This window comes from Etheostoma cragini, chromosome 1, assembly GCF_013103735.1.
Source record: "Etheostoma cragini isolate CJK2018 chromosome 1, CSU_Ecrag_1.0, whole genome shotgun sequence".
Taxonomy (NCBI): Eukaryota; Metazoa; Chordata; class Actinopteri; order Perciformes; family Percidae; genus Etheostoma; species Etheostoma cragini.
This window is the reverse complement of record NC_048407.1, coordinates 6,265,301-6,285,688: the sequence shown is the minus strand read 5'-3', so window position 1 is coordinate 6,285,688 and position 20,388 is coordinate 6,265,301.

The following is a 20,388-nucleotide window of genomic DNA, read 5'->3' as shown; positions in this document are numbered from 1 at the left end:
CACAAAATTTTGAGTTTGAAAATAGCAAAACAGATGAGGAACGGGGAGTTCATATTAAGATGTCAAATTGGCAAAACTATCAAAGACACCATCCAAATATAAATCTCTGATTTGTGTGATACCCTTGTCATACCACAGTGAAAAAGTCGAGTCCGAAAGTGATGGAGGAAATATACATGGTTGTTATTCAAAGGACACAAAGAAGATGCAGCTAGAAGTTTAAAGTCTTCTAAATTGAGACCAGATTTGAGTGTGTTAAGAACCACTTGATCATCAGTATATAAAAGGTAATATATATATATATATATATATATATATATATATAAAAAAGGTAAAGGGGAATAAAGTAGAGCAGGTATAGAAGATCCCCTACCTACAGGATGATTTACAACAAGAAGATCAAGGAGATTTTAACCAGTTGCAGAGTTTATGGATGTGAGCTGCCCAATAGTAGGTAAAAAGATTAGGTAATGCAAGTCCTCCACTAAGTCTGCATCTCTGCAGTAAGGTTTAATGAATCCTAGGAGATTTTCTGCCCCAATTAAAAGAACAGATTGTCTTATCAAGTGAGTCAAAAAATGTTTTAGCAAAAAAAGAGGAATTGACTGGAATAAAAATGGAAATGTTGGTAAAATATTAAAATACCATAAAATATTTTTTACAACATTGATCTTGCCGATTTATGAAAGGGGGAGGTTACCCCATCTTTGAATATTGGATGTAATCTTTGAGATAAGGGGAGTGAAATTCGCAGATGCAGGGTTAAATAAAGAACGAGTCACGTTAATACGAAGGTATTTAAACCCAGATGGACTAAATCAAAAAGGCAAATCCATATGTTGCATATGACATGCTGCAGTAAAACACTCACTTTTTCCCAAATTTAATGTACAACCTGAAAAGAAGCTGATGTTCTCCAGAATACTTAAAACTGCGGGGAAAGAATGCGTTGGATCAGTTATATACAATACCAAATCATCTGCATTTAGCGATAATTTATATTCAAAACCCTTACGGACGATTCCTCTGAATAAAGGGGAAGATCCTAAAGTAATAGGCAAAGGCTAGCAAAAAGCAGAGATGAAAAAGGACAACCTTGACGAGTTCAAGGGCCAAATAGTCAGAATAAACAACATTAGTATGGAAATTGGCCGTAGGAGACAAATAAAGGATGCGCATCCAAGTAATAAATTTATCACCAAATCAAAATTTCTTTAAAACTGCAAACAAGTATTCCCACTCTACCCTATCAAATGCCTTTACAGCTTCTAAAGAAATCACAAGTATACGAATATTTTGAGTAAATTATATTGATTATATTTAAAGTGTACAGGTACTAAAAAACAAGTGACGTCCCTTTACAAAAACCCTTTTGATCTATGGATACACTGTGAGGAATAACATTCTCTAACAGGGATGCAATTACTTTAGCCAACATCTTTACGTCAGCATTAAGCAGAGACAATGGTCTGTAGGAACACAGGGGGTTGGATCCTTGTCCATTTAAGAAGAAGAGCAATAAGGTTGGTGGTAATGAACCACTTTCCAAGGATTCATTGAAGACGGATAAAAGTAGCGGTGCCAATTTGCCAATAAATGTAAAAAAAAATTCTGTTGGAAACCCGTCCGGGCCTTGGGTTCTGTTAGATTGCATAGCATTACCTGCATTTAATACTTCTTCAAGGGAGAATGGAGTGTCATTGTGGGGTCCCGCTGGCCGTGAGTCTGTCCTACTTTTTTTTTTTTTTTCCTACTTCATTTCTTGTCGTCCTGCCATGTCTTTTTGTTTTGGTTTCCTCTCTCCTCTCCTGTCTGAAGCCAGATGATCACTTACACCTGCCTCCCGTCAACACTAATCATCCTCGTCACCACACTTGCCAGCCTTCACCCGCTCCCGGCGTCCTCACCTGCCTGCCATTATCATCTACTCCCATATATCTAACCCGGCTCTTCACCCACTCTTCACCTGATCGTCAACTCAGCTACATGGGTGAACATCCTGAGAAAGCTTTCGCTACTGCCACTATTCTCTGTGATCTTTGTGTGTTTTTTGCACTCACTTTCCTTGGTGTTTCCCTTTCAGTTCATCTCCGGTCAGCTGGCTTCGGACCCCAGTCCTCCTCCCGCGGCGTCTACACCTCATCACCATCCTGCTCCACTCCTCGTGCCTCCTCATCACCACGCATCTTTACTCCTCACGCCTCATCACCACCCATCCCTACTCCTCGTGCTTCCTCATCACCACCCATTGCTACTCGCCCCAGGATCTATCCTTTGCTGTGGATGGTCGGACATACCATTGTTTTAGGAGGCTCACGTAGAAGATCTACTTGGAGCGACGGCTGCCCGGCATTGCAATTTCATAGGTGACCTCGCAGACCTTGCGAAGCACCTTGAAGGGGCCTTGCCACTTTGGCAGCAGACTACTTTCTAATGACGGCAACAGTAGTAGCACGTCCTGTCCGGACAAAAAAAGGTACGCCTGCTTGCTGTCCGGTCATACCACGTCTTTTGCCTCGTCTGAGACAGGGTCAGGTGTTGGCGAGCCTTGGAGCTCAACTGGTCCAGCTTCTCCCGCATCTTCAGGACATAACTCGCAATGTTAGTTGGTTGATGAGGAGCGTCCCCCTCCCAACTCTCTCGAAGGATGTCAGGTGGGCCTCTCACCTCTCGTCCAAACAAGAGTTCGAAAGGAGAGAACCCAGTGGGTCCCTGCGGGACTTCTCTGTATGCAAACCAAGCCACTGGTCCCAGTCAGCACCTGACTCTGACACAAACGTCCGCAGCATCGACATCAGGGTCTGATTGAATTTCTCAACCATGCTGTCGGTCTGCGGGTGGTAGGGTGTGGTTTTAATGCCTCGAATCCCTAACAGGGAGTAGACCTGCCTCATAGTTTTGCCGATTAAGTTAATTCCATGATCGGTTAAGACTTCTTTGGGGACCCCTACCCGAGAAAAAAGCTGTAGCAAACTATTAGCTACCTGTCTAGCCTTAGTGTTTCTGAGGGGGATAACCTCTTTGTAAAATGTTGCTAAAACACAAATTACAAAAATGCAGCGGTGACCTATTCGACTCCTCTCCAAGGGACCAACTACAGTGCCTTGCGAAAGTATTCGGCCCCCTTGAACTTTTCAACCTTTTGACACAGTTCAGGCTTCAAACATAAAGATATATTTTTTTGGGAAGAATCACCAACAAGTGGGACACAATTGTGAAGTGGAACGAAATCTATTGGATATTTTTAACTTTTTCAGCAAATAAAAAAACGGAAAATGGTGCGTGCAAAATTATTCGGCCCCCTTGCGTTAATACTTCGTAGAGCCACCGTTTGCTGTGATTACAGCTGCGAGTCGCTTGGGGTATGTCTCTATCAGTTTTGCACATCGAGTAACTGAAATTCTTGTGTCCCACTTGTTGATGATTCTTCACAAAAGAATTACATTTTTATATCTTTATGTTTGAAGCCTGAAATGTGTCAAAAGGTTGAAAAGTTCAAGGGGGCCGAATACTTTTGCAAGGCACTGTACATCCATTGCACTGCAACAGAAAGGGGTGTCCATAATGGGGAGACTAATGAGGGGAGCTTTTAAGCCTCTCTTGGAATGAGCAGATAATTGACACGCTGGACAAGACCTACAGTACCCTGCCATGTCTTTGCTGAAACCTGGCCGATAGACTCTTCGCAGGATTCTCTGCTCTGTCTTCTCCTTTCCTGGGTGACCTGACAATAGAATACTATGACCCAAGTGCAACACCTTGGCCCTGAGAGCCTCAGGAACTACCAACTGCTCAATATCTGCGCTCACTCGGTACAGTTTCTCATTGTTGACAACAAAACATGTGTCACCCTCCCTCAATGCTTCACTAGCCTCATCAGGAGTCCTGGCAGAGGAAAAGCAAGTGCCAAGAGTGGGATCTGTATCTTAAAGCTTCAGGAAGTCCGCACAAAATACTTCAGTGCCCTCTAAAGGTGGGGAGGGTAACCCTTCCTGCATCCCAGTACCTGTCACCTTAGCTCTTCGCATTTCCGCTCTAGTTTTTCTTGGTTTGCTACCAGGGCAACTCTCAAATGGCAACTCAGACCAAACTTCAAGGACCACAGCATTTCTAGCCTGTGCTCTAGTAGTTACATAAGCTCCAACTGTCCTAACATTCTGTAAAAGCTCCGAAAGTATGGGGACATCTTGAACCAAAATAATCGGATAAAGGCATTTATCCAAAATCCCTGCAAGGCAAGGCAAGGCAAGGCCGCTTTATTTGTATAGCACATTTCAGCAACAGGGCAATTTAAAGTGCTTTACACAAAATCAGTTAAAAAATAAAAACAGTTAAAAAAACAAAACAGATAAAACACTTGAATTAAAAATAGAAACATTAAGACACATAGAACACAAGAGTAAAAGTTACAGTGCAGCATAAGAAATTAAACATTAAAAGAACATAATTTAAAGAAAGGCAACATCAAAAAAGAAAGGTCTTCAGCCTTGATTTAAAAGAACTGAGAGTAGCAGCGGCTCTGCAGGTTTCTGGGAGTTTATTCCAGATATGAGGAGCATAGAAACTGAAAGCTGCTTCACCCTGTTTAATTCTGACTCTGGGGACAGAAAGTAGACCTGTCCCAGATGACCTGAGAGGTCTGGGTGGTTAGTAGTGTAGTAGCAGATCAGAAATGTATTTTGGCGATAAACCACAAACTACAGTTAAAACCTCTTTACAAATCACATGAAAGTCCATGCTTTTCTCGCCTAAATTTTTACCCCAAAAAAGTGATGCAGTTTCCACATACTTCTGCCCTCTGGGATGACCCTGGGGTCATTGGGAAGTTAACACTCAATTTTTTGTTTCTACTGTCAGTGTGACACCAGGCCTTACTGACACAGAGCTTAAGAGGTTAGAACAGAGAATTTCTACTTCAGTCTAAGTAAATCATCTGTAAAATGATTAAAAAACACTACTGTAACCATATTACATGGGCTTCATACAAAACTAGTACCCTAGCCACATGTCTCAACTTAAAACAGAAAAAATTCACAAAAAATGACTTAGAAAATGGATTTTATATGAATTTATTTTGTTTATACAGATTTGTCTGTGCGTTTCTCTCTTTTCCTTTTTAAGAATAAAAGCCCAAAAAGTGCAAAATTCTAAACTTCTCAAATTAAAAAACACATCCACATCACTCACAAACATGCATGAATAACTATATGCATACATTTATAGAAATAAGTTATTATAATTTGATGAAATGGTGAAAGAAGAAGTCAAGAAGGCCTTAATTTTGCTTTGACACAGCTTGAGCCATCACTGGGTTAAAATTTTCTGGTCATGTTTGGTATCAATCAAGTGAGTCCCTCTGCTGCTGTCCAGCAAACATCAGTCCCATTGCCGGCATTGCAGTCATCTCGTCTCTCACCAGCTGCTGTAACTGCTTGAACTGGTGCTCCACTCCTTTCCATCGCCATTCTTGACGCAGCGCTTCCGTATCCATCTGGTCTTGCTGACGCCGCTGTGACTTTGATTGCGAGAGGAGGGGCAGCCGGGATGACACCGCAGACGTGGGCCTGGCACCCAAAACAGAGCCTTCACTAGTGGTTGGTACCATCGACCAATCACTGTCTTTTACAATGCATGTCCAAGATTTAGTTAAAAAACTGGAATTGAAAATAGGTTTTTTCTTTAGAATCAAGTCTTGTTTATCATTTAAAGCAAAAAAACAACTTGTAAATGCAACATTCTTGTCTGTCTTGGACTACGGTGATATTTTATACACGCATTCAACCTCTCAGTGTCTTCATGCTTTGGACACTGTGTTTAATGGAGCATTGAGATTCATCACAAACTTAAAATCTCTCACTCATCACTGTTTGCTGTATTCTCGGGTCAGGTGGTTTTCCTTCTCCATTCGGCGTTGGATGCACTGGCATCTTTTTATTTATAAGGCAGTATTAGGACTTCTTCCTCCTTATCTGAACACTTATATCCTCCCGAGGTCTGCAGGGACATATCACCTGCGCTCACAGGATCTGGTTTTATTGACAGTCCCTAAAGCCCGCACTGACTTCGTCAAAAAGGCTTTTAATTTTGCAGCCCAATCTGCGTGGAATCAGGTTAAAAATGAACTCCAGTTGAAGGACTTGGTCTCATTTTATTCTTTTAAAGGCTTGTTTAAGGACCTTGCAGAAAGGCAGTCTGTATGTCACTGTTTTTAAATTGATTTAGGAACCTGTTTTTTTATGATGACATTGTTGTTTGAATATAAGTTAAAGTGTGTTTATGAATTTACATGTAAGTGTCTCTGTCTATCTAAAACCTGCTGCTGCCACTTGCCAGGACACTCTTGTAAAAGAGATTTTTAATCTCAAGGAGTTTTTTATCCTGGTTAAATAAAGGTTTGAATGAATGAATGAATACATTCGGTCTCACACAATGCTGCTTGGACAACTGGAGATCCCACCACTGCCACCAAATGTTGTAGGTAGATGTTGCCAGTAGCTGCTGACTGGTCAGTCCCTGGAAGGATGAATCAACAGTTGAGTTTTTGAATTAAGATGGGATGTTTTTTTCCCCAAAGTAAGGCCATAAGGCAAAAATACAAAATGCACAAAAATATCGAAAAGAGTAATGAAAATCAAATACTTTCAAAACCAGAAAAGAAATAGACGCCTCTACGTCCCCACTTCTGCCCGTTCCCAAGTCCTGCAGTGGGCAAACACCTCCCGCTTAAGCTGCCATCCCTGCCGAGCCAGAACGTTGTTCCTGCTCCGCCAACGCTTCTGGTGGGACACGGCAGAGAAGGATTGCCGCGACTTTGTGGCCGCCTGCGAGGTGTGTGCCTGCGCCAAGCCGTCCCAACAACGGCCCGCCAGTCTGCTCCGTTCCCTCCCTGTCCCCGGTTGGCCCTGGTCCCACTTCGCCATAGACTTTGTCACCGGATTGCCCAATTGCCAGGGCAACACCTTCATCTTGACCGTTGTGGACCGGTTCTCAAAGTCCATCCACTTTATCCCCCTGCCCAAGCTGCCCACAGCTTTGGAAACGGCCAAGCTCCTAGTCCACCACGTCTTCCAGCTTCATGGTATCCCCCAAGATATCATCTTCGACGGGGACCCCAGTTCCCCTCCCAAGTGTGGAAATCCTTCTGCCAAGCCCTCGGAGCCACTGTCAGCTTGTCATCTGGTCACCATCCCCAGACCAACGGACAGACCGGGTGGGCCAACCAGGACCTGGGAGCAGCCCTTCGGGGTGTGGCGTACTGTATCCCGTCCTCCTGGGGTGGTCACCTCCTTTTGCAGATTGAACGCTTCCTTCAGTAACGCGGCTCCAGCAGCAGTGGTACAGGTGTCAGGACCCTCCTGTACTCCCACTATCCTAATGTTGTTATGACTTGATCTGGACTCCAAGTCTTATAATTATTTCCCAGCTTGGCTACAGTAGCTTAGAGGCAATCTTGTCACCGGGATGCAGAGCTAGAGTTCAGTAGGGTGACAGCTGCAGGAAAGACGCTTCCTGTGAACTTGCTGGTACAGGTGCGGAGAGACCTGAAACATCTCCCAGAGGGGAGACGGGTGAACAGTTTGTGGTTGGGGTGAGTCTTTGATGATGCTGCGTGTGTTATGCAAGCATTGCTTGCCCTGGATGGCCTCGATGGAGGGGAATGAGGATCCGGTGATGCGTTGGGCAGTTTTCACCACCCTCTGCAGTGCTTTCCGGTCATGGGCATGGTTTCACTTTACTCCCGTTTATGAGAATTGGCATATGTGTGTCTATTCAGGTTACCCCTGGGTGAGTTATAGGCTTTAGCATCATCTGAACTGAACGCAGTTTCACATGCCTTCAGCAGAAGTCTGACATAGTCTTCCTCCATGGCTTCTACTTAGGGAAAGTGGTAATCCATTGGAAGATGGTGACACTGTTATGAGATATGGTATATGAGAGTTGATACAGTACAGTTGGTACCTATTAATGGAATTTAGACAGTACAATTTTTAAATTTGTGTTTTTAAAGTCACCTGCGACAATGAAGGGCCTCAGTGTGCAGTGTTTGTTGTTTACTTATATCAGAAGTCAGTTAGCATTAGCATCAGGAGGAATGTAAACTGGTGGTATTATGGTTGATGTAAACTCTCAGGGTAAAGAGAAAGGTCTACACTTAACCATGAGATACTCAAGGTTAGCTGATCAGTGACTCTCGGTGATAGTGATATCCGTCCACCACATTTTGTTGACATACTGTAAATGCATAAACACCATAGACAGTCAAAGAAATGTATGCGTGCTTCTCCTGTCAATACGGTGATTTTGTCGACTATGCGACAGTAAGATGCGTGGTTATGACCCAATCCTAAGCCTATTTTTAAAAAAAGTCTGCTACAGAGCCATAACGAGAGGTACAAGGTAATGGAGCCTTTTATACATTGTTGTGTTTCTTTAGAAATGAACAATGCCCAAATAGAGTCTTTAAACACTTCAGATGTTAAGTAACTCGCTGTCAAAGTGACACCAAAATGAAAGGTAGTCAATAGGATGCTAACTGCAGGTGATGGCTTAGTAGCATTAAAATAGTGTCATTTTTGATGTTGGGTGAGCACTGCTTCATAACACTGAACCCTCTTTCACAGTCAGCTGTTGTTGGGATGGTGAGGAGAGCAAAGGTTCCTGTAGCAGGGTGAGACAGACGATATGCATTATGCCCTTGCATACAATTTTACATTTTTTAAATGCAACTTTAGTTATTAAAAGATGGCACCAAATTTGTATTGTACTTTTACCAAATGACAATTAAAGATTCCTGATAACAGATTAAACTGTCCCACAATAATAATTTCTATAGGGCTTGGAAACGTTTCAATCACTTGTTTAAAATTTCTACTGATAAGGTAAATCAGTATGAGATTTTGTTTTCTCAAACATAATTTTCCGAGTACCATGGCTGAATCCTGCTGTGTACAGTTCAGTCTTGAGAATTGTCAACATCCACTCCAGCTGACAGAAAAGAGGTCAAAAGTGACTGATGGTTACCACTTCATCACCACAGTTTGTAAACAAAGGGGAAAACATTAATAGAAAGTTAGGCAGTTATCTTAAAACATAAAATGCGTAAAGATTTTTTCATTACATTTAAATTGTTAACATGAACTTTTGTATTCCTCTGGCCATCACTGGAAACTGGTCAGCCACATAGCCTGCACGACACCACTGTTCACATCACTAAATCTAGCAATGATGCACCGGCACAGAGAATTGATTAGCTCATTCATTGTCTTGTCATGCTGGTCGGCATCAGTAGGCTTAAGGAGGACTCCCTTGTAGCTGTCTGTGTCCAGCCCTGAACTCAGTTTAGGCCCAGGTCTACAGTTGTGGAGATATAGATGGATGGGCATCTTTTTATTTATACTGAGGTGAAAACACACCAACACAACCTTAAACCAAATCCTAAATTGTAGGATTTTATACGTACCTTGACTTGTACTTTTCTATGACAACCTCCATCCATCCATCTTCCTCATCATCATCCAATATCTGGTATCGGGTTGCGGGGGCAGCAGCTGCAGCAGGGGACCCCAAACTTCCCCTTCCCGAGCTACATTAACCAGCTCCAACTGGGCAATCCTGAGGTGTTCCCAGACCAGGTTGGAGGTACAATCCCTCCACCTAGTCCTGGGTCTTTCCCATGGCCTACTCCCAGCTGGACGTGCCTGGACCACCTCCCTAGGGTGACGTCCAGGAGGATCCTTACCAGATGCCCGAACCACATCTGTGACAGCATGAGTGGAGGAAAGGCAGCTCTGAGCTTCAGCCAGGGTTGACACTGACCTCTGCAGTGCCTTGGAGAGGTTACTCAGTTGATGGATTTATTCAGTTGATGATGTCTGAGGCCTCCTGGGACTACAAACAAAACAACTGCAATATATCTGCAAAGTTAGGATTTCTATTTTAGCTTCATTCTTCCCCAGGTCTTTGCCAAATTGTGTATTCATGCCAAGCTCTCAAGCCCCTTTAAGCTTTAAATAACTTTACTTTATTTGTTTTCCAGATCACAAGGATACAGCCTAGCCTAGGTCTGTTTCTCTTCCTGACTGCCTGACCTTTTAGATTTTGTTTTTTTTACCTCAGTCTCACCCATTGCTGTGTTGTCCATGGTTTTGCTTTCCTTTTTGTGTTTAAAACTCACTAAAGAGACTTTTGTGATGTCTGTTTATGAGTCTTCTCAAACTTGACATGTACTTCCACACAGGGCAGAGACAAAGTGCACAGGGAAAACTTTCAGCAAGCGGACCCCTGACCCCCACAGAATTCTATACTGTCTATACAGTCCATACTGTGCATGGACATTGTAGAACACATGACATCTTGCTCTGGAAGACAAACAGAACATACATAGAAGATGAGAAAAGAGCAAAACCTTGTCTGAACAGGTACTGGATGATAGTTATTAACTTTGGTTTTCACCCTATCAGCATCCCTGATGTTCAAGAAACCACTCATACTTTTAATGTTCTGTAGCATTTTATCATCCCACCCAGTATCAGTTCCACATAAGCCATACAAACTTTTCTAAAGCCTGTCAAGTATGTGTGGAATGCCAAAGCTCAGATCTGTTTTTCCTCATAAACACAAACTGGCAGCTCTTGGCATCTCTCGTGCTTGGCACTTCCACACCTTTCTTTAGTCTCGGGCTCTTGAACAAACTGGTGGGTGATTTGAAAAGAAATAGTTTCCCCACATTCTTTCCTGACATGACATGCACTCCGATTAGCCTCTTAAATTCCCCTCTGACATTTGCTAAGCTCTGCAGCATTTGTGATGGACTGGCAGGTAGGGGAGGGAGGAACATTTCATTCTCAGGATGTCTACATTCTGCATCGACATGCTGCCGCCGTACAGCTCCACTCCACATCTCCTGCCTGATTGTCATTAACTGATAACTGCCGCAATGTTGTTTATTGGAAAAAGACCCAACTCAAATGTTGTAAATAGCGTTCAAATGGCATCTGGTCTCTTTGCAGCCCCTCGCCCCAGGCCTCAAAACCATCACCAAGACGCTCTGCTGTGCTATGTGTGTCGGAGTGTGTGTGTGAGAGAGATAGTGTTCAATTTGCATAAGCCACTGAAATCTTATGCAGTGAGTGTATGTGCGCGTGTGCGCATTGTGGTTGGCGGAGCATAGTTGCGTGCTTGTCTGCAGTCAGTGTGTCTCCATGCTGACAGGTCTATCTTAAATCATGCTGCTGTGAATCTCCTCCAAATACAGTGACAACAGCATTCAAACCACAAAGAGGGAAAAACAACCCACTGTGCCCATCACGCTGGTGCCTGTTTAGCTGCAGGTACACACTTAACACAACTTTATTATTTAACACCAATCTCCATCCTCCTTTCATATTCCCATCATGTCTGGGGCATGTTCTACATGTTCACAGAGTGCATATGGGACTGGATATGAAAGCTGAGAGTATCTGTCTGACCACAGGGCCTCTGGAGACCAGGTGCTGTGAGGAAAAAATTAATAGGGTTTGTATGATATTGTATCAAAACTTATGCACACCAATTCGTGTGATATCCTAGGCAACCCAAGGCCGGTCACATAGGAACCGTCACAAGAAAGTTGAGTTAAGCTGTCTTTACAGTTAAATTTGGAATTTCAAAACTTTTTTTATTCAGGAATTGTAATTTAAACCATCACATACAAATGCAAAATCAGCACCCGCTATTTTATTATACATGGAGTCGCTCCCACCCGCCCTCTTGGGAAATACCAAACTCTTTCCTACATACGCTGCAAAATGCTTTGTTTGCTTCAAATAAAACTGCAGTAATCCTGGGGTATTTCCCTACCCAATCCCCGCCGTACCTGCAAAGAGGTTTTTGCTTCTTTTTTTTAGACACCAGCCTGAGCCTCTGTTTCAACAATGAATGAATGAATGAAAATGTAGCAAATGCCTATGTAGCAGGTGACGGCAGCTGGCTGCAGGACGACTCAATCACCATGAACAGTTTTTAATGTTCTATCAGACTATACCTACTCGAGAGTCTGCTCTAATTTTCTGGACAATTAGGGCAGGATTCAAATTTGGGACTACTACTTGGATTTTGTGACTGTCCCAAATTTTTTGGGACTTCTGGACACCATAATCAGATACTTGATGCCTTGAGATGTAAAGAGTCAACAGTGGAAAGAAAAAGCTTTACAGCAATAATGGCACCAGAGAACACAAGTGTCAATATTTACATGTTAAAAAGAACATTTCCCCATACCTGCAAGCTATTAGTCTCTATCAAAGATGTTTCATTTCAGGGATGGTTCAGGTGCTGCCGGAAGCCCCTCACCTTTTTCTTTCTTTGTGTTGGCATTCTAAACTCGGTAATTATAGGGAGTATGGTTAGGTAAGAGGTAGGAGTTTACTGTTGCACAACTAAATCAACCTTTAAACATACACGTTCCACCAAACTTTCCTTCCTAAGGTAAAAGCACCGTTGCTCTGTGCTTGGCGCCGCCCAAGATGATTGTGATTGGTTTAAAGAAATGCCTATAATCAGAGCACGTTTTTTTTCCCATCCATTAATACTGTGTGGACTGCCCAGACTCTCTTCCGCAGCGCTTGTAGATTGGTCTGACAATTTGACACTAACAAGCTACACAAAACAGCCCCAAAAAAAGTCCAATTGCATATGATAATATGGTGATTTGAGTGTTTCCTTATAAATCCTATTGCAAGAGAAAGAGAGAGATTTGCATGAACCAGCGGCCACACTGAACTGCGGGCTGCAGACGTGTGTCTCCAGCAAGCGAGAGAGAGAGAGAGAGAGACAGAGGGAGTGGCGGCGCTGTGAATAAGAGAAACAAAACTTTATTTTCTGATTGTTTCACAGTGTAGACGAAATCTATGTTTTAAATGAAACGGGTGGGACAAAGTTAGCTGCAGAGTGTGTTCACCAGGCCTCATCATGGTTTGTGCTCAACTGCAGGGGTGGGAGGTGTGGCGATAGATCGTGAGAGCAGTACCAGGTGAGTGACACAGCTTGCGCTTGTCTAGTTACACTGTCCCTTTATATGCAGCCACACAGCACATACATAAGGAAGTGGTTCCTTTACTTCTTTACGCAAGTGAAGGTAACAAAGTACAGTTTTTTTTTACTTAAAGTATAAAAGCCTTGTGAATGACAACTATTTTTATACAATGCTACCTGAACCACACGTTAGTAGAGAAAAAGCTGAGAAACTTCAGTGAAGATGGAAAAGGGCTCTTTTTATGCCAATGGCAACATTGTAAATGGATGTCTGCCATTAGGCCTAAAACATCCCATGAATGATTACCTAGACAGAGACTCCATTTTAATAAGATCTCTCTCAGATAAGGCCGAGGTTGATCGGGTATGTCTTGCTGCTGAATCTCTGTTATCTCTGTTTTCTTCATTTTCAATCATGTCGCCGTCCATGCTACTGTGTGCTAACGTTAATGTCATTAAGCCCCAATGATTTGCCGCGAATGAATGCCGAATGCCACCGTATCTATCAAGTTGTGTCATTGGTGCGTCAAGTGCAACGTACAGTTGCCTATATTCACATCCAGTTAGATTGAATATGGTATTGATGAAACTAAAAATAACAGTAACTCCAGTGAAACTATTTGAAACTTGTTAGTGGGGACTAGATTAGGCCTGGATTTAAAGCTGATTCTGGTTTCCAACTTCACCCCAGGTGTGTCTGTTAAAACACAGACGGAGACATCTTCTCTCTGTTGACAACAGGTGAAGAACATAAACAACCACACTCGCTAACTTACTTTAAACTTACTTTTGCCAGAATTATAGATTAATAACAGGCTTAAATGAATTGACAACATAAGTCATACAACTTCACAGTTCTCAAGGATGCATACACGCACCTACAATCTCAACTGATTATCCTCCGGACAACTAATCTCTGTTTCTTTTCTCTTACTTTCATCTCCGTGTGGCGTGCGCACCAGCTTGCAGTGTGAGGTGCGTGTTTTGCGCTGTTCTCGACATGATGACCTCTTGTACAAAACTAAAGTAGCATATTAACTAAAGCTAATATTTTAAAATGTAAGGAGTAGAAAGTACTGATTTTTGTGTTAAAATGTAAGGAGTAGAAGTAAAAAGTTGCCCCAAAAAGCACAAATATCACAAAAATCTACTTGAGTACAATAAGGAAGTATTTATACTTTACTTCCCATCTCCCATCTGCCGGAAAAAAGTCAGTGCATTGAAAGTCCCCGGATGACCCCCAAAAATGGTCAAAATGTTCAGTTACGATGGACCCTACTCCCACTAAATGGAGGCCATCTTGACTTCAAGGCAGAAAGGGGAGGGACCAGGGACGTCGACCAGCAGCTGATTGGACGAGCGAGTTACGTGGGTCTGGCTTCTCCCAAATTTCAAAACCGAGAATGAAGGGAGCTCGTACGGATTACAATATTGTATTTTGAGCAAATAGTAACGTGTTTCTGAAAACACTAAGTGAGAAATAGGCCATACAGCTGCTGAATCAGTCTGTTTTTTTGATAGACAGAGGTAAGTTTAATAGATTTTTGTTGTGTGTTCCTTTTGGGACAATACTAACCATTGGAAGTGGGCACTACAGCAGTTAGTGGTCAGTACACATTAGCAGTGTACGGAAAAACCAGAGGTGCATGGTCAGGAATGTGTGAAAAGTCGTAAAATAAATAGCGTTGTCTTTCTTGGTTGTGGTTTGTGCAAGGGTGGTATAAGGATGAGGGGAAAAAAGACAGCCGTCCTTTGACTTGATGAAGAGTAACACACACACACCACTGTAGAAAGGCTGTAAATACACATGGTTGACCTTTCTTTGTAGGGTGTTGCACTCTTTGACCTAGAAACCTTTTTGACAGCTGAGTCCTTCACTGTAGACCGCAATTGCTCTTTAAATACACAAGAGCTTGACAAACCTGCTCTCATTGTAAGAGTCTTGATGCCGAGCAGCGGTTGAGCTGCTTGTCTTCCTGGCACTGTGAGTCAAGTATATTTGTCTCTTCCCCTGCTGTTGATCTAATGCACTCTGATGACAAAGAAACATTATTATTGGAGTGTTTGACTGCTGTGAACAAAACCAGCCAGTGATCCTTGCTCTATTGTTATCATAAGCTGTGAAGTGCTGAGCTGCCATTTCTCTAAAGCTGCTTTTATTGCAGCGTATGGCTAACTTGGCTTTTATCTTAATATGCTTATACAGGAGGCTGCGTGTTATGGTTTCTGTTGGTTTTGAGGTGCTGTTATTTTTGTGCACTTGTTCTGTTTTTTTGTTGTCTGTTATACTCCTAGTTTCCTCCCTTGTCTCCTAGTGTTACCTCCTGTCTTGTGTCTGTTCTGTTTCCTGTTTTTTTTTGATAGTCTGTTCCTCTGTCTAGTTTTACTACCTGCCTTGTTTTTTCCCGCCTTTATGATTGTCGTTCCTGCCCTGATGTGATTCACCTGTTGTATCACGTGTTCCTTGTTTGTCTGCACCTGTCACTGTTTGCTTTGTTTGGACTTCTCCCTGATATTAGTATTTCCCTGTGAGTTCTTCCCAGTATATATTTTCCGATTTTTGTTTTTTTCTGTTCCCTTTTTGACTTTTTAAATTTTTTGGATTTTGGACTTTGTGTTTTCCTTGAGTTGTTGGTTTTGCTTTTTGGATCCTTTTTTTTGGACTCTTTTTAGTAATAAATCTTCGTAACTTATAACTCTGTTTTGCCTACTTGCCTCGTCTCTGCATGTCCATTCCGTTATGTATGACACTGGTTATAGCAATAAACATAACAATTTTGCAATATACTCTAATCTTTTTATAGAGTGATTTGGGTTTGAGAGGAGAGTGTCTGATTATGGAGTTTCTCTCCAGTGTGCACCGCTGCAGATTCATCAAAGAGGCAACCTGGCTGTCTACGCCTGTGCTGCGGCTTTAAAGTGGTCAAGTCTTGGATGCCTGGCTAGCTCAGTTGGTAGAGCGGGGAACAGTATAGACCCTTTGCAATCACGATGCCATGATGTTTACTTTAGCTTGTACTTTACAAGAGCTGGCTAAAGTACGCTATTGCCGGTAAATTAGCTGTGCGTTACCCTTTGCCGTGACCGGACACCACTAGCTATCTTCTTGATGTAGACACCGGGCCTTGCTGGGTATTAAGTCCATAGACAGTTAGCTACAGAGAGCTCCATCAATGCTGTCAAAACTACCGGATCTTACTTCCGTCCTTCACAATAAAATGCCATGTTTCAACAACTGTGAATTATGCATCAAGAGCTCCTTAATGTCCAGGATAGTAAAAATAGATTTTTTTTAGGTGGAATGATCGTTGCCTAAACATTCTTACATTTTCTAATTAACAGACTATGATGTGGCAGCCGTAGAGCATAATGTCTCAATTGTTTCCCAGGATAGTGACCTTGAACATGATTCATTGGAGCTTTCAGATGAAAATGAAAATGTCCCGGTAGAAGGCAGTACTTATGGGCGATTAACGGATTAGTTACCATACAATCTGGCTGCCATCTTCTTGAGAATGCAGACTATTCTCCATGTATCCACAACACAGGAAATCATTGAACATATTGATCAATTGTTTTCACTGTCAGAACCAACAAAATACTGGAAAAAACATACCTGCCCCTTTACTCTAACTTGTTAGTGGATTGTCCAAGCAGTTTCAGACAGTAATATTTTGTGTAAATCTGTTACCTCTGAAGGAACACTGTCAACAGCAAAGAGGGGAAAGTCATATTATGAGGATAAGTTTCCATTTGCCAAGCCTGTAGAGTACCTTATTGAGTCCTCCATTGAGTACGGAGTACTATGATGAGGGTACAAAATTATCAATAATTATTTTTGTTGATTTTGAAATTGCAAACCTTCTAGGAACGAAACATACACAAAGTGTGCTGTTTATTGGCTAACCTGCCAGTAAAGTATCACTCAGCACACTACTCAACTGGCTCTCTTGTGCAACTTGCGGCAGTTTGGATATAAAAAGGTTTTTGAGCCTCTCGAGTGACCTAAAAACTCTCAAAAAAAGAGTGTGTTTACATTGAGACATTTGATCACTGTCTCAGAGGCACAGTGTTCTCTGTTGCAGCTGATAACCTTGCTGCCAATGGGCTGGCTGGTTTCAGTGAGAGTTTCTAGGCTTCATATTTTTGCAGATTTTGTCTTGCCACCCAGACAAATATGCAAACATCAAATGTAGTCACTGGTAGTTTTGGCAATAGTTGGGATGAAAACCAAACATCTGCATGATAACCTCATTCAAGAAATGCAGAACAATGACAGTGAAGAGAATTACGGTGGAAAACACAGCTGTGTTCTCTCTGACCATCTTTCTTATTACCATCCAGTCACAGGATTTCCAACGGACATCCTTCATGACCTGTTGGAAGGTGTGGTTCCTGTCGAGTTGGCACATTCTTTCAAGGGTTTTATCGCAAGGAAGTGTTTCACTTTGGAAGAGCTGAATAGGGCAATACAGTCATTTTCCTTCCAAAATTCTGGTTTTACCTACCACCCTCACTCTTAAAAATTATGTGGTTTGCCTAAAGTTTTTTTTTTTTTCTCCTTACAGTCTCATGTGGCTTAAAGTTAATGAATAAAGTTCTTTTTTTATTTTTTAAAACGTTGTGCTATACAGTGAGTACAGTGAATTCCACAGGATCACCAATCAAAATACTAATCAAAGTATTCCTTCTTTGCTGCGCTTGACAAGTACACACCTTAGCTGCTGAAGCTCCACTAAAGGAGGAAGACTGGAAGTTTTGGTGAGAAGATGGAACCAGTTTTGATGCATTACATTGATGTTGAATGTGAACAGAACTGCAGACACTAACATGCATTCCTTGTCTTTGTTTGTGAAACAGGATAAGAACAACATCATGGCAGCTTGAAAAGCGGCCCTGGCCGGCCTACCCCTGTACTTAAAGGAGGATTCATCCAAGGTCTTCGAAACCTGCAAGGTATTTTTGTATTCTTCTTTTCCCGTATTAATAGCTCAATACATTCATCTATTGTGCAAAGAGAAATCCCCGAACACAAAAATTAGAGACTGCCTTCTGGTGTGTTGTGTTGACTGCCTTTAGAACAATTCTCCACATTACTCAAGTTTTGCTGTGTAGTGCGACAGCGCGTTAAAAGGGTGCTAGGGTCTTCCACTTAATTAAATGGTGCTTGTCTTTATTCTGAAGTAGCCTTAAGTAAACAATAAGAATGAAATTGGAGAATACTTTATATTAGCCCTCTGGTTATATTGTGGATTTCTCATTTTTTGGATTAAGGCTGGCAAGAGTTGTTCATCGACACTATAATATGCAATCGGGCAGAACTTTGCTTTTAAATTCTATAATTCAGTTATATACATATGGTACAGCCACCTGTGAGTGAGAGTCTGGGGGCGGTGGTGAATGAAGAAGGGGAGTTGTCCTTAAGGATCAGGTTGGAATGTCTCACAGATCTTGGAGTGATTCACTTGTGATTTAGTTTGGACTGGTCTATGCCCTTCATGTGAACTATCCTGAGCTGAGAAGCTAAGTGCCTCCTTTGAGTTCATCCAGGTTGTCCTCTTAAACCTTGATGATGAAAGAAAACAGCTCAAACCAAAGTTACAAGCCTTGAGAAATGAGCTAGAGTAAAGGTGTTAACATGTTCCTTTGTTGAAGGTCAGTAGTGTTCTAAAAATTACCTTTTGGCAGGTACTTGTTACACACTTACAGCTGGGTTGGTTGACCTTCTAATTAAGCTGTAGTGAGAAACACGGGTACTGACTAATGTTGTAATGTTTTCAGTTTCAAGGTATTTTTTGTACTAGATTTCTGTGTTGAAACAGATAGTTTGCTTTCTACTTAACATGTAGTGAGAAACACAGGCACTAATTAATATTTCTGTAATGTTTTCAATTTAAAGGCATTTTGTGCCAGTACAAACATTATGATCACTAATAGCATCAATTTAATTTATTTTGTGTGAGTGTTAATTTCATTCTGTTTCTGACAAACAATTTATTTCTTTTAAGCTGTGGATATTTAAAATGTTTTAACATTGATATGTTATTCAGCATTTGACTAAATAGTTGTGAAGTTGTGTCAGACACGTTTATATTGTGTTAATTACACTTAAAAGGTTTCAGGGAATCAAAACAATTGTGTAGCCAACACCAAGTTTAAAAAATAACACAGCTAATGCATAATAATTTGTTTTAGTGTAAATAAACTGAGTACATGAATCTTAAATGGTAACATTTGTATAAAGTAGATGGATTGAACTTATTTACTTAATCAGATAAATGCAGCATTTGTCATAGCCCGGTCTGTGAACTCCAGATTCCCTGTGTTTTCTGTTTGTTTTCCCCTGTTGTTCTTTCCGTGTGTGTGTGTGTGTGTGTGTGTGTGTGTGTGTGTGTAGGATGCGTGACTTCATTTGCAGGGGCGTGGTGCAGCTGGCATTATCAGGCACACCTGACTACCATCACAATCAACAAAAGTACTAGAAACCCAGCTCTCCAGTCATTCGTCACCAGGTTGTTTTTCCACTCACCGAGTGGTAAACGCCTCAGGCCTTCATTTTCAGTCTCTATTGAGAAATCTTAGTTCTGGAATTTGTTGTACCATTGAAAGGAACTTTGTCTCTCTCATCTGCAGTACCTGCCTTATCTCATCCAATTCCATTGCCTGCCACGCTCCCTCACCACCTGTAAACCTCCACTTTCATCAGGATTGTCTCCACACCACCATCCACTCACTCTCTGACTTACTTTTACCAAGAGTTAAACCATTATCTTTAACATCAAGTCTGTCTTCTGAATGTGCTTCTGGGGTCCACACTAGATCTTACTGTTACAACATTTGAATGAAAAATACTTTCAACCCTTGTGTTGTCTTCCAGCCGACCTGGAAACTTGTTTTTCTCATAATTTAAAATGAAAAACCTTTTAAGGTTATGGTCGTCTTTTTCGACCCTTTTATTGCTTTCCCTCCGAATTTTCATGGATTTTCCTCAAACTTTTAAAGCTTTTATTTTACATCTGTGACTTTTTAACATTTTGACATTTTTCACTTTATTTGAAATTTTTTCCCTCTTCTTTTACACTCTTTTAAAAGTTCTTTTACCAATTGTTATTCCTCCAAAAGGCTACAAAATTGACAAACACATTCAATGAAAGTAGTGAACTGATTATTTAACTTTTGAGGAGCGTTCTTGGGAACCATCCACGTTACTTTTTTGGTAAATTTGTTTGACAGAAACCCAAATTTCTGATATAGAAACTTTTGAGAAAAGGGTCAAATTTTATATTAACTGAATAGAATTAGTATTAACTTTATTTACCTGATGGCTTAATAAGTAATTGAGCTACTTGGACACAATCCAAAATTTTGTTATACTTA